Below are 12,562 nucleotides of genomic sequence, written 5' to 3'. Positions count from 1 at the left end.
GCCCCACAATCCTTTCTGTACCTGAGCCCATCATTGCAGCCACTGTGTCAATCCATCTCATTGAGGGCCTTCCTCTTTTTCACTGACCCTCCACTTTACCAAGCATGACATCCTTCTCCAGGGAATGATCCCCTCTGACAACGTGACCAAAGTAGGTGAGATGAAGTCTGGCCATTCTCACTTCCAAGGAGTATTCTGGCTGCACTTCTTCCAGCACAGATTTGTTCATTCTTCTGGTAGTCCATGGTACTTTCAGTGTTCTTTGCCAACACCACAACTCATCTGTCAGTTTGTCATAGTGTGGGGGTTTGCATGTTGCTGTGAGCCTGGAGGGTATTTCAAATACCAGCAGAGTCACCCATGGTGGACAAGTCTCAGCGGTGCTTCCAGTCTAAGACAGACTCGGAAAAAGGAAGGGGCCGTCCACTTCTCCAAGAAATGACCAGTGAAAACCTTGTGAATAGCAGAATTACCATATAACCCAGCAATCCTCCATGCAAATATAGACCCCAAATACTTGAAAACAAGGACTCAAACAGATCCTGTACACCTATGTGTACAGCAGCATTATTCACAGTGGCCAAATGTTCCAGTGTTCATCAACAGACAAATGGACAAACATAATGTGGTTTAAGGGACAATGGGATATTATCAGCCCTACTGCCTAGCATGTGAAATGGATGGATGGGTGGATAGATGGATGGATGGATGGATGAGTGGATGTATGGATGGGTGGGTGGATGGATGGATGGATGAGTGGATGGATGGGTGGGCAGGTGGATGGATGGATGGATAGATGAATGGATGGATGAGTGGTTGGATGGATGGATGAGTGGATGGATGGACAGATAAGGAGGTGAACAAGGCAAAAAGCTTAGGAGGATTCTGGGTACCTGAGACAAGGTGGGTGGTACAAAGCAGGAAGTAGGGCATAAGAAATTGGCAATGTCTTCCACTTGGGGTTGCTGCCCTGCCCCCAGCCTGGACCAAAGACCCCAAAGCTGCCGCTACTCCTGCTGCTACTGTAGGTTCTTTGGGCAAGGGGCCCAAGTGCCCCAGCAGCTGTGTGAAAGGCCGTGCCCACCTGGAGCAGGAAGAGGCCTGGGCCAAGCCCTTTCAGGAGCTCCAGCCAATCCCCAGCCTCCCTCCTCAGTAAACGTGGCAGAGTCACAGGTCAGAACCCAGGGTGTGGGTCACTGCCAAGAAGGAACAGGGCCTAAATCCGATCAGATGAGATCAGAGAGGGCCGCGGAGGGCAGCCCAGAGTTACGCTTGCCTGGGAGCACAGAGAGTACAGCAGTGGCCTTAGAGATACGGAGGACAAAGAGCTGAGTGGAGCTGGGCGGGACACACTATGGGTGGGACCTTGACTTGCATGCTCAGGAGGGGTTCACACCAGGCCAACGCTCTGGAGGGTCCCTGCTGGGATAGCACCATGACGAGGAGCAGGGGGTTGGGAGAGGTAGGAGAGGCCAGATGGGAATCCTTTCGCCCTTGCTTGGAGACTGCACACCAATTCCTTGGTTATGCTTCAACTCCTGGGAATTTTCCATACCCTGCCTAATATCCTCATCTTCCAGCAGCTCTTTCCCAGGTTCCAAATATTTAACCAGTTAACCCCTACTCTGCCTAGTTCCAAGTTTCTTCCACTGTCTCCCCCAAGACCTTCTTTTGCATTGAACCCAAAGCAGGTGTCAGAGCCCTTCTCACAGCCCAGCCAGCCCAACACTCCTCCATGCTCCTGACACTGAAGTTGGGCTGGCTCCTGCAGTCCCAGGGAGGAGAAGTCTGCAGGGGTGACTCATTCATTCATTCACCCACTCATTAAACTCATCTGTGTGGACTGTCTCTTTGAAGATTAAGGTGAGCCTAACCCAAGCCATATTTTTCGATCACCTCATATGCATGTGAGAGCTGGACAATGAATAAGGAAGACTGAAGAAGAGTTGATGCTTTTGAGATGTGGTGCTGGTGAAGAATGCTAAAGTACCATGGACTGCCAAAAAACTAACAGATCTGTCCTGGAGGAAGTGTAGCTGAGATGCTCCTTGGAAGTGAAAATGGCCAGACTTCGTGTCACCTACTTTGGTCATGTTAGAAGGGACCATTCCCTGGAGAAGGACGTCATGCTTGGTAAAGTGGAGGGTCAGCGAAAAAGGGGAAGGCCCTCAATGAGATGGGTTGACACAGTGGCTGCAGTGATGGGCTCAGGTATAGCAAGGATTGTGAGGCTGGCACAGGACCAGGCAGTGCTTCATTCTGTTGTATGTAGGATTGCTATGCGTTGGAGGCAACTCGATGGCACCTAACAACAACAACATGGTCTGTCTATCAGCACCACCTGACAGATGGCATTCATTTTTGCTTACACACCTCCCATAGAGCAGAGCTCACTACCTGTATGGGCACCTTATCCATGGTGAGCAATTCCATTTGCTTGAGCAGAACCTCTTCATCTGACTGGATGTCAAGGAGGGGCTTTGGGGGCTCTGGAGCTGGGTGGGTGTCTGTACGTACGTCTTCCTGGAAAGTGGGCCCATAGTTTCCATCATGTTCTGAGAGACAATGTGGCATAATGCTTAAGAGTATAGGTTCAGGATACAAAATGGTGTAGCTGCTGTGGGAAAGTCTGGCCATTCCTCAGTGAATAAAACAAGTCACCACATTGTTGCTAGTTCTCATCGAGTTGGTTCCAACTCAATGCAGCCTCAGGAGCAACAGAACAAAACGCCTCCCAGACCTGTACCACCTTCACAATGACGGGTCTGCTCAAGTCCATTGCTGTGGCCACTGTATTCTGAGTGCCTTCCCACTCAGAGAGCTCATCTTCCAGCACTATTCCAGACACTATTCCACTGTGATCCATCGTTGTTGTTTTTTTCTTTAAATTTTATTTACTTTGTTGTTGTTGAGAACATACACAGCACACCATACACCAATTCAACAATTTCTACAGGTACAATTCAGTGATACTGATGGCATTCTTTTTGTTGTACAACCATTCACAACTTCTTTTCCAAGTTGTTCCTCCCTCATTAACATAAACTCGCTGTCTCCTAAGGTTCCCATCGAACCTTTCGAGTTGCTATTGACAATGTGATCCCACATACATAGTTCTTAAAAGAGCATACTGCTCAAGGTGGACCATTTTTACCATTTAAGTTAATCCATTGTTCAGTTTTAAGAAGACTTCAGGAGATATTTTTGGCTTAAGATTTAAAGATTATCTCAAGGCAATAATTTTAGGTGTTCATCCACCCTTCATGACTCCAGAAAGTCTGGTCCATGAGAATTTGAAATTCTGTTCTGCATTTTCCCCCACATGCAACAGAATGAAAGGTTGTCTAGTTCTGGGCCATCTTCATGGTCATTGGTTGCTTGGGTCCATTCTGGGGACACTGTGTATTCTGAGGGCCTTCCAACCTAAGGGGTTCATCTCTAGCTCTGGGTCAGACAGTATTCCATTGTGACCCACAGAGGTTTCATTAGATACTTTTGGAAACTGATCTCCAGGCCTTTCTTCCGAGTCTGTCTTAGTCTGGAAGCTCCACTGGAAACTGTCTACCATGGAAGACCCTGCTGGTATGTGAAAAACTCTAGCTTCCAGCATCATAGCACTATGCAGGCCATCACAGATGACAAACTAATAGGGAATTGCCCTATGAAGCAGCAATTCACTCCTAGCTAATGAAAATAGATGTGGAAACAAAAACTTGCACACGAGTGTTCATAGAAATACTGTGGATAATAGCTGTTGTTGTTTGTTGTTGTTATGTGCCGTCGAGTTGGACCCAACTCATAGCGACCCCTCCTTGGGTAATAGCTAGAAGGTGCAAACAACCCAAGTGTCCATCAACAGATGAACAGATAAACAAAATGTGATATGTCCAAGCAATGGAATATTATTCAGCCATCAAAAGGAATAAAGTACTGACACATGTTACGTGCTTGGTAAAGAAGAGGGTCAGCAAAAAAGGGGAATACTCCCAGCAAGACAGACTGACACAGTGGCTGCAACAATGGGCTCAAGCGCAGCAATGACTGTGAGGATGGCACAGGACCAGGCAGGGTCTCATTGTGTTGTCCATCGTTTCACCATTGACACCAACTCGATGGCACCTAACAACAGCAGCAACGTGTTACAATGTGAATGAACTTTGAAAACATTATGCTAAGTGAAAGAAGCCACACATGAAGCAAAATGGACATGGGGAGATGTCCTCTGACTTCTTCTAACTTCACAAGGGGGAAGGAAGAGCCAGAACAACATCAACAGCAGAAGGCTGATTCCTGAGGTAGAGGTCAGATGTGCCACCACCCTCCAACCTCTTGACCAATTCTGACACCAATCATCCCTTGAATAGCTCCTCTGTTGTGTTAATAATTCATTGCAATGGCCACCCAGACCTCACAGACAATACTCACAATTATGGGGTTTATTAGGGAAGTCACAGATTACAATGAAGGATTAGAAACAACCCGGGATACAGTTCTTCAATCAGGACAGCGTCTCAGCCACGCCCATAGGTACACCTCTGTTTAGCCCTCAGCCCCTCAGCCTGGTCTCTGCTCTGCCCAAGCAAGTGTTACCAAGGTCTCTTAGCAATAGTCTTTTAGCCATGTGCCTAGAGAAGCACTTCACCTCACCAGCCAGCCTCCTGCCCAAAGGCACTCAGCTTTCTCGCTCTATGAGCCTTGAAGCCCGTCGCTCTGTCTCATGCTGGTCTCTCAGGTCCACTGTTTCTGCTACCGCAGGTTCTCTACTGCCATCTCTCATCACCTCTTGCTGTCTCTCACTGTCTCACACTGTCTCTCGCCACTTCAGCAAAGTGTTACAGCCCTCTCTCTCTTGGATGAAGGAAGTTCACTGCAGGGATATTGGGTCCAAAGCTCCACTCCTGGTCCTTTTTTCTTATTGATAGTGAGATCCCCCATTCTGGCTCTGGGGTGGCTCATTCTAAGCCCAGCAAAATGACAAAACTGACCAATCCCTACATTAGGGTTCCATATACCATATTTGCACAATTCTACCCCTACAAGGGTACCAGGTACCTTATTTACATTCTTAGGAAGTTATCCAATCCCCGTGGTGGGCCACAAGCACATCACATTCACATAGTCCAACCCAGTCATCTGGTGGGAGTCCCAAAGACCATGTCTCAAACAAACAAACAAAAACCAAAATCACTACCACTGAGGTGATTCTGGCTCATGGCAACCCCCTTTGGGTTTCCGAGGTGGTAAAACTTTATGGAAGTCATTTGCCCACTCTTCCTTCCATGGAGTGGCTGGTGGGTTTGAACCGCCAACCTTCTGGTTAGTAGTCAAATGCCTTAGGCACTATGCCACCAGAGCTCCTTAAGACCATGGCTAGAAGAGCCATATGAAGCAATTCACTGCACTGCAGCCATGTATTGCATGATGCAAAGAGACAGAAAGCAGCCTAGTGGGCTGGAGGGGCTGGAGGAGAGGGGAGTGAGGAATGACTGCTTAAGGGTCCTTTAGAGGTAATGGAAATGTTCTAGAACTGGGTAGCAGTGATTGTTGTTGTTGTTATTTGCCGTTGAGTGGCCCCCGACTCATAGCGACCCCTCCTTGGGTTTCCGAGGCAGTATCACTACAGAAGTAGGATTGCCCAACCTTCCTTCCGAGGAGTGGCTGGTGGGTTTGAACCGCCAGCCTTCTGGTTAGCAGTCAAGTGCCTTAGGCACTATGCTACCAGAGCTCCTGGGTAGTGGTGATAGTTACATAATATTGCGAATACACTTAAGCCACTGACTTGTGCTCTTCAAAATGGTTTCAGAGATAAATTTTAGGTTATGTGTATTTAACCATAATTTAAGAAAGGTAGTAGGAGCTCAGGCACCACACAGCCTGCGTTTGAACTGCAGCTCTGACACCCACGAGCTTTGTGACACTGGACGGCTTACTTAACATCTCTGCGTCTCATTAATGAAGCATAACTATCAACAGTACTTACTTCATGTTGCTGTTGTGAGCTGCTGTCAAGCCAGCCACCAACTCACGGAGACGTCACGCCCAATGGAGTCAGGTCATTGTGAGCCACAGGGTTTTCTGTTTGTTCATTTAATTTTATCATTTATTTTATTTTTGTTGTCATTGAGAATATATGCAGCAGAACATACACCAATTCAACAGTTTCTTTTTTAAAAAAAAAAAAAATTTATTGTGATTTGGGTGTAAGTTTACAGAGCAGATTAATTTTCCATACAGCAATTCATATACATTTTGTTTCATGACATTGACCGCAAATCCCCGCCATGTAATAACAGTTTTTGGCCCAAGTACACAAGTAATCCACTGCCCATCTGTCAGTTTGTCTTCCCACTTCCTCTCTTCCCACTTCCTCCCTGTGGTTACCTCTTCTCTGTGTCCGTCTTTCCTATGCATTCCTGCCCGCTGAGCAAATATTGCCCTTCCGTTCTACCATGATTGGTCATTCTAAGGAGTGTATCTACCTGGTGTGAGTGTTCATCCTTATGCCTGTCTATTGTTTGACTAGGAGCTCTGGTAGCATAATGCCTAAGGCACTTGACTGCTAACCAGAAGGCTGGCAGTTCAAACCCACCAGCCACTCCTCGGAAGGAAGATGGGGCAATCTACTTCCGTAGTGATACTGCCTCAGAAACCCAGGGAGGGGTGGCTATGAGTCAGGTCCGACTCAATGGCACATAACAACAACAACAACATTGTTTGACTGGGAGCCACCAGAGTGAGTTCAATTCCAGGTCTGAAGGAGAACTAGGGGCCATAGTCTTGGGGGTTCTACCAAGCTCTATCAGACCAGTAAGTGAGATCTTTTTTTGATTTTGAGCTTAGTTCCATGTTTTCTCTCCTCTCACTCTGTCCAGGACCTCCTGCACTGATTCCTTTCAGAGTGGTGAACAGTGGTAGTTGGGCACCATCTAATTCTTCTGGTTTCATGGTCATATAGGCTAAGGTTCTCATGGTCCACTAGTTCCTTAGAGTAATTGTTTCCAAGCATCTTTGGTTTTCTTCGATCGTCTTTGCTCTGGATGAGGAAAAACCAATTGTTGCATCTTAGATGGCCACTTGCAAGCTTTTAAGACCCCAGTTGCTACTCACCAAAGTAGGGTGTGGAACAACGTTTTCAATCCAACAGTTTCTATTTGTGCAATTTAGTGACACTGATCACATTCTTCAAGCTGCATCCTCACTCTTCTCTTCTGAGTTGTTCCTCCCCCATTACCATAAACCCAGTGCCCCCTAAGGTTCCTATCTAATCTTTCGAGTTGCTGTTGTCACTTGATCTCGTGTGGAGAGATCATAAAAGAGCATGGTGCTCAAGGCAGCCATTCCTTACTAGTCAAGCTAAACTATTGTTTGGTTTTAAGAACATTTTTGGTTTAAGGGTTAAAGATTATCTTCGGGCAATAGTTTTAGGGGTTCATCCAGCTTCCATGGCCCAAGAAAGTCTAGAGTCCATGAAAATTTGAAATTCTGTTCTGTATTTTCCCCCTTTTGATCAAGATTCTTTTGATCAAAATGTTCAGTAGTGGTAGCTGGGCACCAGCCAGTTCTTCTGGTGTCATGGCAAAGGAAGCAGTTGTACATGGAGGCACTTAGCCACACATTCCATATCCTTCTCTTATTCCTGACTCTTCTTCTTCCTCTGTTGCTCCTCATAGAGTTTTCATTGGCCAATTCCAGAAGGAGATTACCAGGTCTTTCTTCCAAGTTTGTCTTAGTCTGGAAGCTCCACTGTCCATCATGGTTGACTTTATTGGTATTCACAATACCTAAGGCACGGCTTCCAACCTCACAGCAACACACAAGCCACACAGTAGGACAAACTGACAGATGAGCAGTGGATTCCTTGTGTACTTGGGCCAAAAAGTGTTCTTATAAACTTATATTTAAGAAAGCACAGTCAGTGTGCATCTCTCGGGAAACACCCCAGGTCTGGGCTGAAGGGTGGGAAACGTGTGTGCTACTGGAGGACTGTGTCCTTGAGGTGAGACAGTGAATGAAAACTTCCAGGAGACCAGCTGTCCCAAAGCCTATCAGCCCAGCTTGATAACATTTATTGACTTTAATTGCTCTGGCATAGGCTTGCCACAACTCGGTTCTTTAGATTTCATTCCATTGCTTGATTTGATATGTTCATGGAATACTTCTGAACACCTGTGCCTTGGCAGGGGGTGCCCTATCTTAGAAAAGCTGTTTCTGGTACCCCCTCAAAGCAAGGCATCCTGTGTGGAGTGCCAGGCAGGGCTAATGGTAAGGTAAACTCTGTTGTCTAATCTTTCTGCCAGGCCAATCTGGCATGATGAGATTACATGGAGCCCCTGCTGGCAGCCACAGTGCAGGCCTGGCTGAAAATCAGACCTCAGGGATGACACACCATCCTGGAGTGGGGACCCCTCTTACTCCCCAAGAGCCACTCTGGTAAAGGGGCTGTCTGGCTGGCTTCTCTGGGCACCCTGAACGGAGCTCCAGCCTTTGTGGAATGCCCCCTTAACACCTTAAACAATGAACAGAACCTAGGTGTGTGTGTGGGGGCACAGAGCCTGCCCAGAACCAGCGTCTGTCCTACCTGTGCCACAACTTGGTTATGTGACCCTACACTGATCACTTACCCCTCTGAACCGCGTTGACAACATAGTGATGTTGTTGTTAGGTTCCGCTGAGTCAGTTTCAACTCATCGTGACCCTGTGGACAAAACAAAACACTGCCAGGGCCTGCGCCACCCTCACAATCTTTGCTATGCTTGAGCCCATGGTAGCAGCCACTGTGTCAATCCACCTCTTTGAGGGTCTTCCCTTTTATCACTGATCGTCTACTTTACTAAGCATAATATTCTTCTCCAGGGACTGGTCCCTTCTGACAACATGACCAAAGTACATGAGACAAAGTCTGGCCATCCTTGCTTCTAAGGAGCATTCCAGCTGTACTCTCTTAGTGTCGGAATAAAAGTTATTGTTTTTTAAAAGAGCATGTATTTCAAAGCATTCAGAAAAGCACAAAGAATGCACCAGAAATGCCAGCACGGCTGCACTGATGGAGGTTTGGGGATAAGTGGACCGGTGACATGAGAACTTCTTCTTTCTGAGAGCACGCTCGTTGCCTGGGTAGAAAACCGTGTGGCAGGGCACCAACATGGCCCCACAAAGGGCAAAGCCTAAGGCAGCCATGGGGAAATTTTCAAGGAAGTTCCGAGCACTGTATTAGTTTCTATTGGTGACTAACCAATTAACACAAACTTAGTGATTGAAAACAATGCCCTTTTATAATCTCACAGTGTCCATGGGGCAGGGATCCATGCTCCTTTTAGCTGAGACCTCTGTTTCAGGGGGTCTCACAAGGCTGCAATCAAGGGGCCAGCCAGGGCTGGGTCTCACCTAGGCTTAACTGGGGAAGGATCTACTTCTAAGCTCACATGGTGTTTGGTAGGCTTCAGTTCCCTGTGGGTTGTCAGACTGAAGGCCCCGGTTCCTTGCTGGCTACTGGTAGGAGGCCACCCACAGTTCCTTGCCAGGTGGGCCCCTCCACAGGACAGCTCACTTCATCAACTCCAGCAGGGGAGGGAGTCTATTCAGAGACTTTGCTTCTTGTTGTTGTTGTTAGGGGATATCAAGTCAGTTTCAGCTCATAGCAACCCTGCGTACAACAGAAAGAGACATTGCCTGGTGCCGCACCATCCTCACAATCACTGCCAAACTTGAGGCCTTTGTTGTAGCTGCTCTTAGATTCTGCTCACAATACAGAAATTAGATCCATGAGCAAGATGGAAATAGGCCAGCCTTCAAGAAGTTTGTGGACCACTCACAAGAAGGCAGAGTGAAGGCCACCTTCCTCCCAGCTGGGTGGATTGGGTCACACTGAGGCAGAAGCTCTTGGATTGATGAGGATAATTAAGTCTTCCCACATTAGGGATTTTGACATCTGGAGGGAGGCTGACACGGGACCACCTTGGTACCTTAACTCAGGGCTTGTGATGGACAGACTCTAGGATAATCCCCAATTGTCCTTGCTCCCTAGTATCCATGTCCCTGTGTAATCCCCTCCTTCAGTGTGGGTGGGACCTGTGACTGTGTCTAACCAACAGGTGATGTGTTCCACTCCATCTCTGTGTCTCTTCTCTTGGTATAAGGACACCAGTCATATTGGATTAAGACCTGCCTTATTCAACAGTGTGACCTCATATTAATTTACCTGAGAGCATCTTCAGAGATCCTATCTCCAAACAAAGTCACATTCACAGGTACTGGGGATTAAAAGTTCAACAGGTCTTTTTTGGGGACACGGTTCCATCCACCACAGTCATATAAATGGGGATACAAGGGTAACTTTCTGTGTGTGGCCTCTTTCACTCAGCATATTGTTGTTGTTGCTGTTGTTAGGTGTCATTGAGTCATCTCCGACTCATAGCGACCCTATGCACAGCAGAACGAAACACCGCCCAGTCCTGCACCAACTCCAGGATCCTTGCTAAACTTGAGCCCATCACCGTGGCCACTGTGTCAATCCATCTTGTTGAGGGCCTTCCCCTCTTTTGTTGACCCTCCACCTTACCAAGCACGACATCCTTCTCCAGTAAACAGTCCCTTCTGACAACACGACCAAAGCAGAATGCTTTTGAAATCCATCCACATTGCTTCATGTATTAGTAGTTCATTCTTTTCCACTGCTGAATAGTATTCCATCGTGTGGTTGTATCATTTGTTTATTCAGTGGCCAGTGAGGGACTTTAAGATTGTTTCCAGTTTGGGGAAATTATGAATGAAGTCGCTATAATCATTAAGGATAAAAGTCTTTGTCTGGATACATATTTTCATTTCTTCTGAGTAAACCTGCAAGAGTGGGATCGCTGGGTCAAATGGTATGTGTCTGTTTTTAGAGGAAACTGCTAAGCTGTTGTCCCAAGTGGCTATGCCGTCTTGCATTCCCACCAGCAATGCAAGATAGCTCCAATGTCTCTGCATCCTTGTCAGCACTTGGTATGGGCTGTTGTTGTTGTTGTTATGTGCCGTCGAGTCGGACCTGACTCATAGCCACCCCTCCTTGGGTTTCCGAGGCAGTATCACTACGGAAGTAGATTGCCCCATCTTCCTTCTGAGGAGTGGCTGGTGGGTTTGAACCGCCAGCCTTCTGGTTAGCAGTCAAGTGCCTTAGGCACTATGCTACCAGATTGGCAGTTGTTTTAATTTTAGCCACTGTAAGTGTGTAGGGGTTAGCATTTTGCATTTAATCCTTGCAACAATCTCAGGAAATTGGTGGTGTGATTGTTCCCACTTTACACAGGCAGAAACTGAGTCTTGGGAGACTGGGCTTAGTAAGAGGCAGAGATAGGATTCAAACTCAGATCCTAGAGCCAGAGCTCTTCTTAAAGTCTTCCACTGCCTCTGGCAAGCCCCCAGTCAGTGGGATAATGGAGGATACATGGGTTCAAGTCCCTGTTCAGGCATTTCTTGTCTGTGTGAGCTCAGACAAGTGACACAACCTCTCTGTGTCCCAGTTGCCTCATCTGTAAAGCAAGGATTATAACATTCTTACCACACTGAGCTAAGAGAAAAACCAAACAAAACCTTGTTGCTGTCATGTTGGTTCCTATTCATGGTGAGCCCATGAGTGTCAGAATAGAACTAAGCTCCATAAGGTTTTCTTGGCTGTAATCTTTAAAAAAGCACATCACCAGGCCTTTCTTCTGTGGTGCACTGGGTGTGTTTGAACTGCCAACCTTTAGGTTAGTAATTATGTGCAAACTGTTTGCACCAGCCAGGGACCTGAACTAAGATAAACAAACCAAATCCACTGCCATGGAGTCAATTTCAACTTCCAGCAACCCTATAGGACAGAGTAGAACTTAGAAACTGCAGGGTTTCTAAGGCTGTCAGTCTTTATGGAAGCAGACTGTCTCATCTTTCTCCCACAGAGCGGCTCATCAATTCAAACCACTGACCTTTTGGTTAGTAGCTGAATGTTTTAACCACTGTACCACCAGAGTTCTGTGAGCTAAGATACACAATCTGTAAATCTAAGCTCCTCTCTCTCCCCTCACTGCCAAGGAATAGAAAAGCATGAACAATGTGGTCCTGTCTGAGTTCCCAGAAGGGCTGGCCAACGGCAAGAATTGCTAGTTACTGAATTGCAACCCTACCGTAGTCCACATTTCCAAGCTGCTCTTAAATAAGCCAATCTTGGATTCTATTTATTTTAAAATGTATCAAGCACTTCCATGCACCAGGCAATTCATTGAGGGAGATAAAAGATGAATAAGACACAGGTTGACAAAGCCGCAGGATCCAGGTAGGATCCAGGTAAGGGGAGGGTGGAGAGGTTTTGAGCAGCTAAGGGAGATGAACTTGTCTGTCAGTTTGTCTTACTGTAGTGACTTCCATACTGCTGTGAGGCTTGAGGCTGTGCCACTGGTGTTTCAGACACCAGCAGGGTTGCACATGGTGCACAGGTTTCAACGCAGCTTACAGATTGAGACAAACTAGGAAGAAGGAAGACACCACCCACTTTCCAAAGAATTGGCCAGGGAAAACCTTATGAATAACAGATAAACACTGTCTG

Source organism: Orycteropus afer, unplaced genomic scaffold, assembly GCF_000298275.1.
Source record: "Orycteropus afer afer isolate SDZICR_OR568_19922 unplaced genomic scaffold, OryAfe1.0 scaffold00130, whole genome shotgun sequence".
Lineage (NCBI taxonomy): Eukaryota > Metazoa > Chordata > Mammalia > Tubulidentata > Orycteropodidae > Orycteropus > Orycteropus afer.
Note: the sequence above shows the minus strand (reverse complement) of the source record.